This window comes from Zingiber officinale, chromosome 5B (genome assembly GCF_018446385.1).
Source record: "Zingiber officinale cultivar Zhangliang chromosome 5B, Zo_v1.1, whole genome shotgun sequence".
In the NCBI taxonomy this organism is placed as follows: Eukaryota; Viridiplantae; Streptophyta; class Magnoliopsida; order Zingiberales; family Zingiberaceae; genus Zingiber; species Zingiber officinale.
Window position 1 is genome coordinate 42,023,227 of NC_055995.1, and position 20,743 is coordinate 42,043,969.

A 20,743-nucleotide genomic window follows, 5' to 3' on the forward strand; every position below is an offset into this window, starting at 1 on the left:
AACCTAAGGTCAACAGCTTCTCAAAGCTCCTCCCTTTGACCACCTCGTGTTGCTCGTGCCCGCCTCGGAACTCCGTCTCGTGTGGATCCTCCACCACTCCAATTTGTACATTACAATTTGAAACTCGAGTTACATTCAAGTCTAAATCTAATTTACAACCAGAATATATGAGAAAGGCACGACGCGCAGGTCGCGGAAAAATAAAAACATACAACACGCGCAAACATATAACGGCACGCAGGTCGTATTATGAATTACAACACAATCCAATCATATTGGGTTTTTGGGCCATGACTATCACAAAATTAATATATAATTCAAAATTATATATTTTCATAATTTTCTATAATTTTAAAATTAAATTTTTTTTTTACAATTTTTACGAGTAAAATTTCTCGGCGGTCCCGTTTAGCGGTTTCGGGCGCAATCGCGGAACGAATCCCCTTGCGGGGCCAGGGGCAGCGCCCCTACCCGCGATCTAACCATCGCGAGGGTTCCTTTGCGATCCAACAGCGCCTAAACTCGCTGTCCCCAAAAAATTTGGGACGAAACCTTTGAGAAGAATTTTCCCGGCGGTCCCGATTAGCGATTTCGGGCGCAATCACGAAGCAAATCCCCTTGCGGGGTTAGGGGGAGTGCCCCTACCCACGATCTAACCATCGTGAGTTGCTCCTAAGCGATCCTACAGCGCCTTCGCTCGCTGTTCCAAACGGATTTGGGTCGAAGCATCACCGTTTTGGAAAAATCTTCCCGCTAGTCGAAGCCAACAAGCGTCTAAACACTTGTGCTTCGATTACTCGAGAAAAATACTCATAAAAACCAAAAAATCATAATTTTACAGAAAATTACAGAAACTTTAGTTTTCATAAAACCAAAAATTAAACTCGTACAAGCCTTGCACGTGGCTCTGATACCACTGTTGGGTTTTTCGGGCCGCGAAAACCGCTTTTCCGCATCGCGGAAACCCCGAATCACCCAAAGCCGTAGATCCGTGCAAGGAAAACCGAACAAAAATACGAGTACGAGTTTCAAAACTTTAGATCTACTCCTAGATCTATGTGTTGAAAGTTTTACCTTTGAAGCGTGCCCTCGCAAAATCCCGCTCGTCCAAGGTACGTGTCGGATCTCCAAAGTATCAAGGTAGATACTTCTCTAGTGATATCCACACGAACAAGGAATGCTCTCTAACATTCAAGGATGGAGAAGAAAGACCCCAAGTGTGCTAGCACTCTCTAGGGCTCTCGGATGGGAATGGAAGAAGAAAGGAAAGCCAAGAAGAGAATACAATACACTCCTCTAAAATATTACCTTTCTTCTTGGACTTCTTGGATTAACTCACTCACCCACCTTCTTCCACCATCAAAAGTACACGGCAACATCAAGAGAAGGAGAAAGAAGAGACCAAGGAAGAAGAAGAATCAAGCATTCAACACACATAATTACCACTAAATAAAAACTCCTCCCATAAAGTGTGTGGCCGGCCACACAATGAAAAACCTCCCTCATTAATGTGGCCGGCCACATTAATTCAAAGAGGAAGGTGTAACCTCCATGAGGTGGCACACCTCATGAGGTGGAGGTGATGTGGCAACTATGTGTCATGCCATGTAGGATGAGTCAACCTACATGATGTGGCAATGCATCAAGTCAAACTTGATGTTTCAACATCCATTTGGTCAAGTCAAAATTGACCAATTTTCTTCCTTGTTGAGTTAAATCCAACCTTTGATTCAAGTCAATTTCAATTTAATGAATCTCAATTCATTAATATAAATTGACTCAATAAATCAAATTTAAATTAAACTCATTCAACAATTGAATCTAATTGAGTCTAACTCAATAAGCCTAATTTAAATCCAATCTTTGGTGCATCATATGAACCTAATCCAATTGGTTCATCATATAAACCTAATCTCCATCCACATGTCCTTTGTGTGCGACCCAATAGGTTCTTGTAATGTTGGCAATGCCCCTAAACTCATTTAGAAGCATAAGTAATGAGCGGTATCTAGCAATACATCATTACTACCCAAGTTACAAGAATGTTGAGATCCAACATCACCTTGTGACTACTAATTGTGACTCCTCACATTATGTGACATTGTCCTTCTATCCTAGACATCTAGATTGATCAATGTGAGGCATAGACCATGTCATCCTCTAATCAAACTAAATCTTGAACTCCAAGTAGACTCACTCGATCAAATGAGCTCAACATCTAATGTTGACTCATTTGGGCATGGCCATGCACTTCGTGGTCTAACTCTATAAAAAATACCGATGTCGCTCCCGTCATATGGGAGGGATAGATCCCATCTACATCACTCACATCCCTCTGCATAATTCATTACATACCCAGTAATCGCCTTTATAGTCCACCCTGTTACGGGTGACGTTTGACGAAACCAAAGTACATAACTCCTTATGTAGGGAACCATGGTGACTTCAGGTCTAAGGACCAATAGTCATACTAATAGTCACATGAGAAAGTATATGACACTCATATAACGATCCATGATACTTTCTCATGGCGGGTCATTCAGTATACGTTCACTAATGCATACCCATGTGTCAGCTTGATATCTCTATATCCATGACTTGTGAGATCAAGTCATCGAGCTGACCTACATGCTAGTCTTATTGTATTAACATTGTCCCTGAATGTTAATACTCGACTAGGAATGATTTAGAGTAGTGTTCCCTATATCATCTCACTATCGATTCAACCAATCGATTGATATAGGTAAGAACGCTCTACTCAGGGACGTTATTATACTTAGTTTATTTGGCACTAATACAAGTAAGTATAATAACCAAAATCAAATGCCTTTATTAATATACAAGAATATGATACAATGAGTCCATACAATCATCAAATGATTGGCTCTAGGGCTCTAACTAACAGAGTCATCCTCCATGAAGTGGCAATACCTCAAGTCAAACTTGATGTTTTAACTTCCCATTTGGTCAAGTCAAAATTAACCAATTTTTCTTCCTTGTTAAGTTAAATCCAACCTTTGATTCAAGTCAATTTCAATCTAATGAATCTCAATTCATTAATATAAATTGACACAATGAATCAAATTTAAATTAGACTCATTCAATAATTGAATCTAATTGAGTCTAACTCAATAAGTCTAATTTGAATTAATCCAAATCCAATCTTTGGTGCATCATATGAACCTAATCCAATTGGTTCATCATATGAACCTAATCTCCATCCACTTGTTCTTTATGTGTGACCCAATAGGTTCTTGTAACGTTGGCAATGTTTCAAAACTCCTTTAGAAACATAAGCAATGAGCGGAATCTAGCAATACATCATTGCCACCAAAGTTACAAGAAATGTTGAGATCCAACATCACCTTGTGACTACTAATTGTGACTCCTCACAATATATGACAAGTGTCCTTCTACCCTAGACATCTAGATTGATCAATGTGAGGCATAGACCGTGTCATCCTCTAATCAATCTAAATCTTGAACTCTAAGTAGACTCACTCGATCAAATGAGCTCAACATCTCATGTTGACTCATTTGGGCATGGCCATGCACTTCGTGGTCTAACTCTATCAAGAATACCGATGTTGCTCCCGTCATATGGGAGGGATAGTTCCCATCTACATCACTCACATCCCTCTGCATAATTCGTTATATACCGAGTAATCGCCTTTATAGTCCACCCAATTACGGGTGACGTTTGACGAAACCAAAGTACATAACTCCTTATGTAGGGAACCATGGTGACTTCAGGTCTAAGGACCAATAGTCATACTAATAGTCACAGGAGAAAGTATATGACACTCATATAACGATCCATGATACTTTCTCATGGCGGGTCATTCAGTATACGTTCTCCAATGCATACCCATGTGTCAACTTGATATCTCTATATCCATGACTTGTGAGATCAAGTCATCGAGTTGACCTACATGCTAGTCTTATTGCATTAACATTGTCCCTGAATGTTAATACTCGACTAGGAATGATTAAGAGTAGTGTTCCCTATATCATCTCACTATCGGTTCAACTAACCGATTGATATAGGTGAGAACCGTCTACTCAAGGACGTTATTATACTTAGTTTATTTGGCACCAATACAAGTAAGTATAATAATCAAAAATCAAATGCCTTTATTTATATAAGAATATGATATAATAAGTCCATAATACAATCATCAAATGATTGACTCTAGGGCTCTAGCTAACAGGACTAACCTGCAAAGGAGATATCTTGACTTCACATCTCCACTCTTCCATGAGGTATGAAGAAGACCAGGACCCTGTGAGTGATCTGCTTCAAAACCCTACTCTTGTTCCATTCATTACATATGGCTTAGTCTTTGGATTTACCCTTCTGGATTTTGCACACTTTTTCAAGAGATCAGCAGGTTGTGGACTTTAAGAAAGTGGATGCCCATGTTCACCAGTTCAAAGGATTAGTGCCAGGTTTTCATTCTTTGTTTTCTTCCTCCTTGTTCATTTTTAAAGCAGATATGCTTTAGATCCTCAAGATTTGGCTTTTGCTCATGGAAACTAGCTAGTAACAAGATGATACTTGCAACTGATTCAAAATCCCTTTTTTTTTCCTTCGCCTTGCAGCATTGGTGCCCAAAGGGTTAAAAATGTATGCATGGCCTTACGCAATTACTACGAGGAAATGGACCATGAAGGGTTAGTTTGTCTTCATGGTCACTCAATTTGAATCATCTAGTGACTTGCTGTCAAAAAATTTGTCTGTGTAGTGCCTCAGATGTCTCCAACAACTTAAGCAGGAGTATTTTCTGGTGAAGAACTAGTTGTAAACTTTATTTAAGGTAATGATCATGTAGCTTTGGTTGGAGGTATTCTTGGTAATCCCATGAATCTTATACTAAAATTTTGTATGGTAGCTGGAGCAGCAGATTGTGGCTGCTGGTGGATCAATCCTCATGATGTGGTAGTTCTACTTGCTGAGTGTCTTGTTAAGAGGTGGTGGTAGGAAGTGATGTTCAGGTTCTTTGTTCCTTACCATATGATCTGTGCTTTCTTTGTTGTTCTCCTGTTTCACTTGTCCCACTCATGGGAAAAACATCAAACATCTCCTTTTAGTAGTGGATTTAAAGGATGCTAATTAATGCTATTTATCTCCCTTCATGATGTAAATTGACTCTGCATGCACCATTTTATGGCAAAAGCCCCATTTTCTGTAATGATGTGGTTGGTAAGACTTGTTTATCTTGTGTGCTTTTTGAATGATCTAGAGGTTTTCAAGATAATTCAATTATGGCCAGGCACTACACAAGTAAATGAGATAGAACTGACTGTTGTCCTTTCATTTGTGATCGCATGCCTCTCTATTCATATACAAGTTCTAAAGTAGACACTTTCCTAGAGCTTTTGCAATATGTTTTTTTCCTACTACACTTTAGTTTAAAAACTTATGTTTTACTTATTTGGATAATAGGAATTTAATATCAATCATTAAAACATCGCATATCAAAAAAATATCACTACTTATGATATATCAATGGATTATAATCAATTTACTCATCCAGTTAATTGATACCGAGAACATAATTTAAATCAATTGGATCATATTTGGCATATATCAATTTTTCCCCATTTATTTTATTTTTCATAATTTAATTTTGAATTGATACCTGTGGTTCTAGGTTGGTAAGCACATCCTTGTGTTGACTTTAGAGATTGAAAATTAATGTCATTAGCATGTTTTTCTGGTGCTATAATTCAATGATATAATTTATTCTTCCAATGCGAGTAAACATTGTCAGATTCCTTTATACTCCTTTATGTATCAGATTTCTTATGATAATTTCTAGTTGCCTTCTCATTTTTCTGGTCGTAGAGATCGAGCGGATCGAAGAAATACTTGCAATGTCGAATGGAAAGGTTAGTTTGCATCTAGTTTAGCTTTTTCCCACTTATTGGAACATTCTTGAGATCGAAATGAATGCAAAATAAGTCTGTTAATATAGTAATTGTCTCGGAAGAAGTCAATTGTGTCACTTGTGCTGGGCTACTGTATAATTTGAATACTTAATTCTATATTTTTCCCTCTGCTTGACATTATAATTGTTTCTCTTTGAAAGTGCCCTTAATCTTAGTCCTTCATCTCCTATTGACTTTATTCACAGATTATTAATCTTGATGAAGCTCATACTTCTTGGGTGCTTGACAGATAAGTAGATTAGAAATCTTTGTTTTCTTAAACACACTAATGGTTTTATTTTGTTTCCAGATACTTGATGGTGAAACAAGACCTATAAGAGCTTAGTTTCTGCAATGATACAACAGATTTATCCGAGAATCCCTTATCCCTCCTTTGAGATAATAATTGTTGATTAAGAATCACCCACTAGTGGGAATTACATGAAGCCCTTGATTAAGTTGTATCCGTTATTGCTTGAATAAGTTGATTAAAGTTGCAAGTTGAGCCTGCACTTTCACTAAGACTAGAAACTTTATCCTTTAATCAAGTAGTAGCTTCTTGATGGAGTTTATTTAGCATATGAAACTCATTTAAGATTTATGTCTATTGTTCAATGTTTTTTTGACCTCATACTTGTTATAATTTTTAGTTTATAATGCATTGGACCTTATTTAACATTGTTTAAATTTTAAAGTGTGTATTTAAATAGATATATAACTAGTAGCCTTATTGAAGAAACTACAGTGCCAAAGAGGAACATTATTGCAGTCATTCAAAGGTTCAATATCCAAGTTAGCAATTTGACTCAAGTAAGTTTTACAATAGCTTCTTTATATAACTATATTTACATGTTAGATTTTCCCTTGAACTGTTTTCAATCAATAGAATAATGATGCACTACCATGATCTCATCTACCAATTCTCTTTAAATGCTCTCTGATGTCGATCTCTCCATTCACTCATTTCAGCACCAAGAAAGAGCTAGCTTCATATACATCAACAATCACCCTATTCTTCAGGTAAGATATATAGATAGACTTTTATTTTTTAAATTTTCATCTATACCTGTGCTATCGATGTTGTTTTCTTAAATGTAGAACTACAATGAACAGAAAGAAAGGTAGCAGTATTCAGATCGACATTTGCTTGCCGCCAAATGCAACACCACAATCAGAAAGCATGAAGAAATCTACCAAGGATCATAATGGCAAAGCCACGATACCAATGAGGAAATTGATAATGGAAGTGTGGGAGTTTGCCAGAGAGGACACAGACAGGGTGACCTTTTCCCTCAAGGTTGGCTTGGCTTGCCTCCTCGTCTCCCTTCACATTCTCATCCAAGCACCTTATCAAGTCTTCGGCACCAACTTCATATTGGAAAAGGTTGGTATGAAAAAATAAGCAAGTGAGAAAGAGGAGTCCAATGAAATCCTACAAGTTGAAGATTGTGATGGGATTTGGGTTGATAATAATTAAGTGCAATCCTACATGGCATGAACCACCATTAAAAGTTTCTAGTCTTTTGGCTATTGTTCATTAGTTGTAAATAGAGTTTATTTATTTATTTGGATTGGGATAAATTTTATTTGAACATGAGATATGTTTCTTCTTTTGTGATTGTAATTCTTGTATAACTAACATTTTGAATGATATTGATGTGGGAATATTCTTTCTTGATTATGATTCTTTATTATATATTTAAATTGAAATATGATATATTGGTATTAAAAGATAATAATTTAAAAGACAACGGTTTAAAACCATTATTGTTGTCTATCACCCTCAAAGACAACGGTTAAAAACCGTTATCGTAGCCCCAAAAATAATTGTAACTTGAAGAAAAATGCTCTAATTAACAACAGTTTTAAACCGTTGTCTTTTCATTCAAAGACAACAGTTTAAAATTGTTGCAAAACTGTTGTCTTTTCATTCAAAGACAACGGTTTAAAATCGTTGTCGTAGCCCGCCACTTTTAACAACACTGCCAATTACAACGGTTTAAAAGGCCTACGACAACGATTTTTAACCATTGTCTTTTAATGTTTTTGTTGTAGTGCCATGTGTCAACTTGATATCTCTATATCCATGACTTGTGAGATCAAGTCATCGAGTTGACCTACATGCTAGTCTCATCGCATTAACATTGTCCTTGAATATTAATACTTGACTAGGAATGATTAAGAGTAGCGTTCCCTATATCATCTCACTATCGATTCAACCAATCGATTGATATAGGTTAGAACCTTCTACTCAAGGACGCTATTATACTTAGTTATTTGACACCAATACAAGTAAGTATAATAACCAAAACAAAAGCCTTTATTTATATAGGAATATGTTACAATGAGTCCATACAATAATCATCATATGATTGGCTCTAGGGCTCTAACAAACATCTATGTCATCTAGTTTATTCCTAAATACCATTTGGTATCAATTATGAATTTATTTGTAGGATTAGGTACTAATTCCCAAACTTGGTTCCCTTCAAATTCGCTTAGTTCATCTTCTATTGCAATTATCTAATCTTCGTCAGGTAGGACTTCTTCTATAGTTTTTGATTTAATTTTGGAGATGAAGGCTATTTGACTTAGATTTCTATAGGATGATCGAGTTCAAACTCCTAGGTTTGGATCATTATTCAAATTTGGTTAGATGGGTGATTGGATCTTACCCTAGATGGTCTTATGTTAGGGTCAGCAATTGGTTATTCTAATTTACTTTATTCATGTCTAATTTTATTATCTTCCTCATCTTCTATGTTTCTTGTATTTTGATTATTATTTTTATCGATTAAGTAAATTATTTTCTTCATCAAATATTACATTGGTGTTTCTTCAACATTTAGGGCACTAGTTGTGAAATACCCTTGAAATATACCAAATATTGATTTGGATGTAAATTTTCCTAAGTAATCTTTAGTGTTTAATATGTGAACTTTACACCCAAATACTTTTAGATAACCTAAATTGAGTATTTTATTATAATATATTTCATAAGGGATTTTATTATAAAATTTATTAATTAAAATTCTATTTTGAATATAACAAGTTATGCTTATTATTTCTGCCCAAAATTGATTACTTAGGTTGTATTCGTTAAACATGGGTCTAGTGGCTTCTTGTAATGTCTTATTTTTTCTTTCCACTAGTATATTTTATTGAAGGGTTATAGGACACAAAAATTAATGATTATATCCATTAGTTTGGCAAAATTTAGTAAACCTATGATTTTTGAATTCCCCCTATGATCACTTTTGATTCTTTTAATTTTGGTATATATTTTCATTTTTTATTAATTTGTAAAAATTATTGAAGGTTTGAAAGGTTTCATTTTTGAATTTTAAAAATTTTACCCAAGTAAATCTTGAGTAGTCATCAATTATTACTAAGCAGTATTGGTTTATGCTTAATGACTTGACTCTGTGTGAATGAAATAGGTCTAAATGTAGGAGGTCAAGTATTAAGTTGGTTCGATTTAGGTTTGTTAGTTTATGGGTTGACTTGATTTGTTTATCTTGTTGACAATCATTATAGATTGTGCTTTCTAAGGTTTTTAATTTTAGTAAACCTCTAACTAAACCATTTTGACATATTTTAAAAATGAATCTGATATGAGTATGACCTAGTCTTCTATGTCATAATTTAGTTTCCTCTTGTTGTGTTAATAGACACTTGAGTGAGGAGGTTGGTAGGTTAATTATGTAAATTTTATTTTTTCTAATTCCCTTAAGTGTAATTTGAGAGTTTTTGATATTCTTAATTACACATTCAGAGTTTAAAAATGTGGCAAGATATTCAGGGTCACACAATTGAGTTATGGTAAGTAAATTAAACCTAAATTTATCAACTAATAGTACTTTTGAATAATGAAATCAAAATTCACTTCAATATTACCTGTTTTGATTACCTTAAGTTTTCCATTATTGTCAAACGTAATCGATCCTAAGTTCTTTAGTTTTAGTTTGGTGAACTTCAATCTGTCTCCAGTCATGTGTTTGGAGCATCCACTATCCAATATCTATTGGTCCAAATCATTATGTTGCTACACATAAAGTATTTGATTTGGATCCAATTTAAATGGATTATAAGATAGATTGATTGAATTCAAATCCTTATTTTTCATCTCACCCAATCTAGATTTTCAATCAAGAAACCTTAAGAGTTTTGTGAGATGATTAATTTTATCTTAAATTTAAGTTGAAGTCTATGGATTGATTTACATTTGAGTTAGACTAAGATTTGATAGTTAGTCAGTTAAATATCCATTTCGATAATCGACTTCAAGGTTGTGGTGAGGCACGATGCTTTCTTAGATATTGGAGCAACAACCACTTCTAGACTAAGTCTTTTAAAGAAATTAAACATTTAACTTTCTTTATGAGAATCCTTGGTCTAACTAATCAAGTGTCGATCAAGCCTAAGTCCTTTATCTATCCTAATCTAAGCATAAATAATTAAAGTGGTAAATCAAACATCAAAAAAGTCATATCTGGGTCAAGTCACTCCAAAAGGAGGTAACAACCCTTAAGGAAGTGACTAACCTAAGTCCCTTGATAAAGCCTATTCAAGCTAGAACTTCAACTCAAGTTCAACAACTTGATGAGAACTTACATGTTGTTTGGCCCTTTGAAAACGAATATGGATCCATGGCTTATCTTAGACTCGTCTTCTAATTTGCTTTCAATTTTGGACTTGATGACTTGTTCTCGGGCCGGAAGTGCGAGAATGCTTGTATGATCATGATCTTTGTTAGAGTCTTCTCATAAAGACTCATCCCATGTCGCTTGTAGTGCTTTCTTCCCTTGTTGCTCCTTGGCTTCCTTCTAAGTTGGACAGTTCACCTTGAGGTGTCCCTTTTTGTTGCAACCATAGCAAGTAACTTCTGACTCGGTCTTTGTGTTTGAGTTTAGACTCGATTGCTTTATCTTCAATTGAATCACCTTTTTGATTTTTCATTTAGTAAACCCCCTTCTTTTTCTTGTACAGTTTTTGGACAAGGTTTATGAGCTTGAAGGTCATCTTCTGAGTCTGATTCTGTAACGACCGCACTTCTTAATCTTAACTCAAGCCATGGACGTTACTTCTTTACATACTACTAAGTACCTTATTAGATGTACACTATTCGGTTCGGCGATCTACTCTGAACTTGCTTCGACTGTTAAGTCGTGTTTTGGGAGTGAAATAGAGCTAAGATGAAGTTTAGGACTGCTTTAGGATCTGGGCCGTGTGGTGATGACCGGCCATGTAGCCTTACTGAGCCCTAGTTTAGGCACGGCCGTGTGTGCCACACGGTCGTGTAGGGTCCTCCCTGCTGGAGCAGGGCACGACCGTGTGTGCCACACGACCGTGTGTGCCACAAGGCTGTGTGAGGTCCTCCCTGCTGGAGCAGGGCATGGCCGTGTGGCTTCCACACGACCGTGTCACCTTGGCCGTAACGAAGAGGGGCATGGCCGTGTGGCTCACACGGCCATGTCACCTCAGCTGAGTAAAAAAGGGTGCACAACCGTGTGAATCCACACGGCCGTGTTATTTTTCTCGAGGAGGAGAGGTGGATGGCCGTGTGTGACACATGGTCGTGCAACCTTTCCCAGAGGCTATACCTTGCATGACCTTGTGTGGCACACGACCGTGCGACTTTTCCAGAGACTAAACCTTGCATGGTCGTGTGTGGCACACGGCTGTGCAACCCTGGCCGAGGGGGAGAGGGTCGGGCCCGTGTGACTCCACACGGCCGTGTCATGGCCGTGTGAGGGCCACGCCCTGCACCCAAAAAAGGAGTGGTTCTCCCCCTTTGTACTCCTTCTTGACTTGTCATTTTATCCTATAACCTTATGGAGAACATTTGAAACTTCAAGGACTACCAAATCACAAATTCATTGTACACCATTCTTAACAGTAATTTTATACTAAGCGGAGATAAGAACATATGTCCATCCACGACAAAATCTAACATGGTCAGATACTAGCAAATTCCAGGATCGCTTCCCATTGTTCCGTCACCCATACCATCAAACATTGCTCCTGCTACCCCTTCTTATTCCAACTTTCCCTTACCTTTATCTGCAATATAAGGAAATGAAAACTATAAGCAAAGGCTTAATAAGTACCAACTACTCACAAAACTACGCATTAAAGAGAGCATGCCCTTTTTATTGTAAAACTGCTTGAGAAGAAAACAACAAACATGCACTCAAGTATAGTTCACGCTAAAACATATGCTTTGTAAATATACACATGATATGTATTTTTAAACAGTTTTAGAAATGCTAAACACCAACTTAAACCTTGCTAGTAATGTAACGAAACAGAAATCCTGGCATATCATAGAGTTCACCAACACTACACTTTATAACTCAAGTTCTCCACTTAATGATGGTTTCACTTCAACAACAAATGCTCTTTGAAAACTTTATCATACATACTAGTGAACATAATAATCAACTTTCTTGGGCCTGACAATGTACCACTTTGTACGCATCCTTAATAAAGTCTGAGGTAGCTAATCCCGAACCTATTAAGGTACTACTAGGCGATCTAGGGGCCTAGGGGCAATCTAGGAGCCCATCCCATGGACCTTGTGTCCAGTACAAGCCACTTTTAAAGTAAAATACTTTCTTTTAATATTGTTTTCTTAAACTTTGCACTTGCTTGTCATTTCAACAAACACCTTATGCACACTTTATCCCATCACACTTATAGGGAAGCACTTTTAGGGCCTTTGAAACTGCTTCTTAGCCCCAACTAAATGGGAAGCAATTCAATATTCCCTACACCGGCTCTTAGTCTCCAAAACTTTAGAGGGCTTCTTACAAAACATGATAAGCTTCTTCCTTAACATGTCTAAAGCATAACTCAATATAAATCTTCTAAATCATGCATGAAAGACATTACTAAATATATCTTCGAAGCAACTTATACCGCAGGCGAAAGGTACTTACATCCTTTCGCTAGATCTTACTGTCTTAAGATGTAGGGAAAACGATCTTCTCTTGCCCACCCTAATCTCCAAAACCCCCTTCCCGTGTGTAAAAATCCTTGTGAACCTTCCTCTTAGATCCTCCTATATAAGAACCTACAACCTTGGAATCCCTAGGTTTCTTGGCCGCAACTTGCAAGGGGTAAGGAGAGGATTCGGCTAGGGAGGAGAAGAAGAAGAAGATGAAAAGCTAGGTTTTCATCTCATCCTTCCCCTTTTATAGCAAGAGGAAGTTGAAGCATCTTTCCACACAAAGTCTGCTTATAGGAAATTGTTTCCTATTGCCAATCTGATGCTTTACCACCACCCTATTGGCAACTTAAACCAATCTCATGTAAGAGGTCTTGGGTTCAATCCTAGTGTGGGTTATTTATACATATATTTTTAGTTCTTTTCTCTTCTTCTATTTATTTTTGCTCTTTTGAATTAGAGAAAATTTATGGGTGTTACAGATTCACTTTTGGACTTGGGTATGGTTTGATGCTTGGTTTTTGGTTCCCTTGTTCTACTTGTGCCTGCAACTAAAGCAATATCCTTCTTGATCAACAGTGTATTAGTCTGTTCATGTAACTCATATTTAGAGAATAATTCATCTAGCCTAATTAATGAAAGATCCTTAGAAACTTTGTAGGCGTCTACCATGAATGCCTATAAAGTGTTTATGTGAAATGTATTTAATGCGTACCTGATGATGTCACAGTTCTCCACTCTTTGACTAATTACGTGTAGTTCATTGAGGAGATCTTGGATTTTAGCATGAAGTTGGCTTGCTAACTCTCCTTCCTGCATTTTTATGTTATATAATTATTTAAAATTAAATCTCTATTACTTACCTTTGTGTCGGAGGTCCCATCGTGTTGTTCGATTAGTTTTTCCCACAGTTCCTTAGCACTTGAGAATGGGATGACTTGGTTCATCTCTTCTTTGGTTAGGCTACATTGGAGAGTCTGAGTGCCTTTAGCATCGGCCTCGATCTTCTTCATTAGGTACGGGTCCCAGTTGTCTCATGTCATCGATTTTCCGATTCCATCTAGTGGTAGTGTGAAGCCCATTTGGATGATTATTCACATTTCAACTTGTGTCTTTAAGTGGTACTCCATCTGACTTTTCTATTAATCAAAGTCTTCATCGGAGAAAAGAGGTGGATGAGAGGTGTTGTAGCCTTCTTGGTGGGCCATCAAAAAAAAATTCTTGCACACAAAAAAAGAAGAACGTTCCAAGACTTGGCCTTGGATTAGTAGTGCATGATAAAAAGAAAACTAATGAACTTGAGTGGTGTTGTACTAACTTCAAGAAAAAAACTTGAATGCAAAAAAATGATCGGAAGGTGTGATTGTATCGATTTTGATCGACTCCAAAAAATTCAAAAATAATACCATTAAAAAATACTCGAACGGTGGTTTCACCAATTTAAAGTGGCCACACTCTAATGCCAGTTGTGGGATCATTGCGTTAGAGGGGGGAGGAATAGTGCTTATGACTTTTTATGTTTTTTGAAAAATAATTGAGTGTAAATGTGCAATGGAAAGAAAGACAGAGGAGACAGAAGAACGCATAGGAACACAAGTCGTTTACTTAGTTTTGAGCCTGTGGTGACTCCTACTCCAAGGCCCACATGTGAGAGTGCTTTCGTTGGGCAATCATTAATCAATCGAAAAGTTACAATGATTGCAATTTGAGTATAAGTAACTTGAATAATAAAACAAATACCGATGATTTGGAGGAGGAGATCTTTAGCGTAGTTGTCGTCGAAGCAGCTTTCAGGCATTATAGAGACCTGTTCAAGCTGCTGGTCAAGCCCTATTTTTAGACCCCCATATGGGCACCTATATTCCCTCCCGGGTGCTTGGAGTGTGTGATAACAATCATTTTGTCACATTATTTAGGATTCTATACTTGAGGTTTTGAGTTGATTATGTGTTTAGATCCTCATTTATATCTCATGTTAAGATTTTTATCCATTTTTGGATTTTAATACAAATTATCTCTTATTTATGGAAATATGACTAACATTTGAATGTGTTCTTTCTAGGTGATCAAAGGGGCTAAGGACTTAATCAGATTGAAGCAAATTTGGACTCAAATCTAGGGATGATAGAAGAGATTAAGCATTGAAGCAATCTGGACCAGAAATACAAGATCAGGAGAGATCTGAGCCATTCGTTAAAGATATGATCCATCCAAGTCAAGGGAAAGTAGATCCTAACCATTGATCAATATCTAGAGTTTTTTTATCCAAATTTTAACCAATCTAGCCATTGTATCATATTTAAAGCTTCTCATCCATCCGTTCAGATCTAAGTTATGATTTAAATTATGTGAGAAGCTATAGTACATGGGGCCTTCATCAATTTTTGATAGTGCGTTCGTGTCATAATAGAGGAGGTGGGATCGAGGTTGGGTGGTGGAGGAAGAAGACTATCGAAGTACCACCAATGGAGTTCTGAAATTCTAGCAGTCTACGGCGCACATCCGCATAGCTCTTCTGCCGGCTCTGAGCAGTTTCAATTCTCTGGCGAATGTTCTGAATAGCTTTGGTGGTGTCCTCAATAAGGTCTGTTTGGAGTCCCATTTCCTTCTTTTCACCATCTTCATACCAACAGATAGGAGATCTACATCTCCTCCCATACAGAGCTTCATAAGGTGCCATTCTGATAGTAGCTTGATAGCTATTGTTGTACGCAAATTCTGCTAAGCATAGGTATCGACACCAACTCCCTGTGAAATCTAAGGCACAAGCCCATTGCATATCCTCCAGAACTTGATTCACTCGTTCTGTTTGCCTGTCTGTTTGAGGATAAAATGCAGTACTAAACCGTAGCTTAGTGCCAAGAGCTTTCTGAACACACTCCCAGAAGTGTGAAGTAAAGCGGCCATCTCTATCAGAAATTATAGTCTTAGGTACTCTATGTACTCTGATGACCGCTTTTACATACAATTGTGCTAATTGCTCAATAGAGTAGGATGTTCTGATTGCTAGGAAATGAGCAGACTTAGTCAATTTGTCTACTATTACCCAGATAGCATCATAACCATTCGTAGTTCTAGGTAATTCTACTATAAAATCCATAGATATATCCTCCCATTTCCACTCTGGGATCTATATAGGCTACAGAACTCCGCCTGTTCTTTGGTGTTCTGCTTAACCCTTTGACACATTAGACAGGTACTGACATATCTTGCAACATCTCTTTTCATTCCAGACCACCAGAAGCGTTCTTTTATATCTTGGTACATCTTGGTGGAACCAGGATGCATTACATAGGGTGTGCCATAGGCTTCATCTAGAATTTTCTTTCGCAATTCCTCTTGATTAGGTACACAGAGACGATTCCCATGGTATAAAATCCCACGGTCTGATACTCGGAACTCTCCATTTTCTGCTTTCTGTATCCCCTGCTTGATCTTCTGAATCTCAGGATCTTCATCCTGTCCTTTCTGTATATCTTCAAGCAGAGTTGACACTAGTATCAAGGTGGAGAGCTGCTCAGTAATAATTTCTAGCCCAAAGTTTACTACTTCCTTCTGTAGGGGTTGGGACATAGCATCTAAGGATAATAAAGCGGCGCAAGATTTCCTACTTAGTGCATCTGCCACTTTATTCGCCTTCCTTGGATGGTAAAGTATTTCACAGTCATAGTCTTTGACTAGTTCAAGCCATCTCCATTGTCCCATGTTCAGGTCTTTCTGAGAGAAGAAGTACTTCAGACTCTGGTGATCTGTGTAAATCTTGCACTGAGCTCCATATAAGTAATGCCTCCACACTTTGAGAGCAAAGACTACTACTGCTAACCCAAGATCATGAGTGGGATAATTCTTCTCATAATCTTTGAGTTGTTTCGAGGCATAAGCAATAACCTTTCCATTCTACATCAGTACAGCTCCGAGTCCCAATTTAGAAGCATCGCTGTATATATCGAAACTCTCGCCATTTTCTGGAAGAGTCAGGATTAGAGCACTGGTCAGTCTCCTTTTCAATTCAATGAAACTTTTCTCACAATCCTATGACCACTCAAATTTTCTATTCTTTCTGGTAAGTGCTGTCAATGGAGAGGCGATCCTTGAGAAGTTCTCTACAAATTTCCTGTAGTAGCCCGCTAGTCCAAGGAAGCTTCTAATTTCACTAACATTCTTGGGTCCATTCCAGTTACTCACAACTTCTATTTTCGTCGGGTCTACCATGACCCCATCTTTGGAAATAATGTGCCCTAGGAAGGATACTTGGTCGAGCCAAAAATCACACTTTGAGAACCTCGCGTACAACTGTCTCTGCTGAAGATTCTGTAATACTATTTTCAGATGTTCAGCATGTTCTTCCTGAGTTCTGGAGTATATAAGAATATCGTCTATAAAGACGATCACAAACTTATCCAAATACTCTTTGAATACTCTATTCATCAAATCCATAAATGTAGTAGGAGTGTTTGTCACTCCAAAAGGCATGACTACGAACTCGTAGTGTCCATACCTCGTCCGGAATGCCGTCTTTGGTACATCATCTGCCTTCACTTTCACTTGATGATATCCGGACCGCAAGTCTATCTTGGAAAAGACAGTGGCTCCCTTCAACTGATCAAATAGATCATCAATTCTCGGCAAGGGATACATCTTCTTGATCGTTAGTCTGTTCAGCGCTCGTTAGTCCATGCACATTCGCATGGACCCGCCCTTCTTCTTTACGAACAATACCGGAGCTCCCCATGGTGAGTGACTAGGATGAATGAAGCCCTTGTTGAGTAGCTCCTGTAACTGTCATTGAAGTTCTTTCAATTCTGCTGGAGCCATGCGGTAGGGTGCTTTTGAGATTAGATGGGTACCAGGAATGAGTTCAATCTCAAATTCAATTTCCCTATCCGGAGCTAAGCCTGGAAGCTCATCCGGAAATACTTCTGGGTAGTCACATACAACTCTAACTTCCTCTAACTTTTGCTCGCTTTCTTGCTGGGTATTAACCACATGAGCTAGAAACCCAACACATCCATCGACTAACATTTTCTGAGCTTTCATGGCCGATAAGAATTTCTGAGTGTTAGTTAGAGCCCTAGAGCCAATCATTTGATGATTGTATGGACTCATTGTATCATATTCTTGTATATTAATAAAGGCATTTGTTTGGTTATTATACTTATTTGTATTAGTGCCAAATAGACTAAGTATAATAGCGTCCTTGAGTAGAAGGTTCATACCTATATCAATCGATTAGTTGAATCGATAGTGAGATGATATAGGGAACACTACTCTAAATCATTCCTAGTCGAGTATTAACATTCAGGGACAATGTTAACGCAATAAGACTAGCATGTAGGTCAGCTCGATGACTTGATCTCATAAGTCATGGATATAGAGATATCAAGATGACACATGGGTATACATTGGAGAATGTATACTGAATGACCCGCCATGAGAAAGTATCATGGATCGTTATATGAGTGTCATATACTTTCTCATGTGGCTATTAGTATGACTATTAGTCCTTAGATCTGAAGTCACCATGGATCCCTACATGAGTTATGTACTTTGGTTTCGTCAAACGTCACCCATAACTGGGTGGACTATAAAGGCGATTACCGGGTATGTAACAAATTATGCAGAGGGATGTGAGTGATGTAGATGAGATTTATCCCTCTCATAAGACGGGAGCGACATCAATATTCTTGATAGAGTTAGACCACGAAGTGCATGGCCATGCCCAAATGAGTCAACATTAGATGTTGAGCTCATTTGATCGAGTGAGTCTACTTGGAGTTCAAGATTTAGATTGATTAGAGGATGACACGGTCTATGCCTCACATTGATCAATCTAGATGTCTAGGATAGAAGGACAATGTCACATATTGTGAGGAGTCACAATTAGTAGACACAAGGTGATGTTTGATCTCGACATTTCTTGTAACTTGGGTAGTAATGATGTGTTGCTAGATACCGCTCATTACTTATGCTCCTAAATGGGTTTAGGGCATTGCCAACGTTACAAGAACCTATAGGGTCACACACTTAGGACATTTAGATGGAGATTTGGTTCATATGATGAACCAAGAGGATTAGATTCATTTGATGAATCAAATTGGATTAAGAGTAATCCTAATTGGGCTAACTTGAGTTGGACTCAAGTTGATTCATGTATTCAATGAGTCTAATTTAGATTATGACTCATTAAATCAACTTAATTTAATGAATTAGATTCATTATATTAAGTTGGCTTGAATCAAATGGTTAGATTAGATCAACCATGGAAGAGATTTGGTCAAGTTTGACTTGACTTGAGAGGAAGTTTAAAAGTCAAGTTTGACTTGACTTTATGCCACCTCATTGGTGAGTTGGCATTGATGTGGACCAATGATGATACACCACATCATCATGGTTGCCACCTCATGGAAGTTACAAAGCCATTTTCTTAATAGCTTCACATTAATTGCATTTAATGGGGAGTTACACAAGGGAAGTGGCCGGCCACTTTGGTTTTGAATGGGAATTGATTTTTTCATTCAAGTGTGTATCTTCTTCCTTCTTACTCTCAAGCTCTCCCTCTCCTCCTCAACTTGGCCGAACCATACATAGGTGCTAGCACACCTTTTGTGTGGTTTTCTCCACCTACGTGTAGGAGTAGATCTAAAGAAAGTTTTTCAAACTCGTACTCATATTTATCGTTCGGTTTTCCTTGCACAGATCCGTTGGCCTTGGGTGATTCGGGCTTTCCGCGACGCGAAAAGCGATTTTCGCGGCCTGAAAAACCCAACAGTGGTATCAGAGCCACGTGCAAGGCTTGTACGAGTTTGTTTTTGGTTTTATGAAAACTAAAGTTTCTGTAATTTTCTGTAAAATTTTGATTTTTGAGTTTTTATGGGTAATTTTTCCGTAGAAGCGAAGCACAAGTGTCTCGGCACTTGTAGGCTTCGGCTACCGGAAAGATTTTTCCAAAACGGCTTCGTTTCGCCCCAAAATATTAGTGGACAGCGGGCTTGGGTGCCATTAGATCGCTTAGGAGCAACTCGCGATGGTTAGATCGCGGGTAGGGGTACTGCCCCTAACTCCGCAAGGGGATTTGCTCCGCGGTTGCACCCGAAATCGCTAAAAACGAACCCGCCGGGAAGATTTTTTCGAAACGGCAATGTCTCGGCCCAAATCGTTTTGGGACAGCGGGTTTAGGCGCTGTTGGATCGCAAAGGAACCCTCGCGATGGTTAGATCGCGGGTAGGGGCGCTGCTTCTGGCCCCGCAAGGGGATCCGTTCCGCGATTGCGCCCGAAACCGCTAAACGGGTCCGCCGGGAAATTTTACTCGTAAAGAAAATTGTAAAAATTAATTTTAAAATTATAGAAAATTATGAAAAATATATAATTTTGAATTATATATTAATTTTGTGATAGTCATGGCCCAAAAACCCAATATGATTGGATTGTGCTGTAATTCATAATACGGCCTGCGTGCCGTTATGTGTTTGCGAGTGTTGTATTATATTCGCGACCTGCGCATCGTGCCTTCTCTTATATTCTTGTTGTAAATTAGATTTAGACTCGAATGTAACTCGAGTTTCAAATTGTAATGTACAAATTGGAGCTGTGGAGGGTCCACACGAGACGGAGTTCTGAGGCGGGCACGAGCAACACAAGGTGGTCAAAGGGAGGAGCTTGGAGAAGCTGTTGACCCTAGGTTGACCAATCGATCTTCTCATTGGCTTGAGAAGATCGTAGTAGGGCCATGACTAAATCACAAATAGATTAATTAATTGCTTGTGTATGTGATGCATATTTAATAAGTAGTTAATTAATTAGTGCCTTACGATTAGATTAGATCTAAGTCGTGCACAAGATGCATCCCTTTTCGATTAGATTAG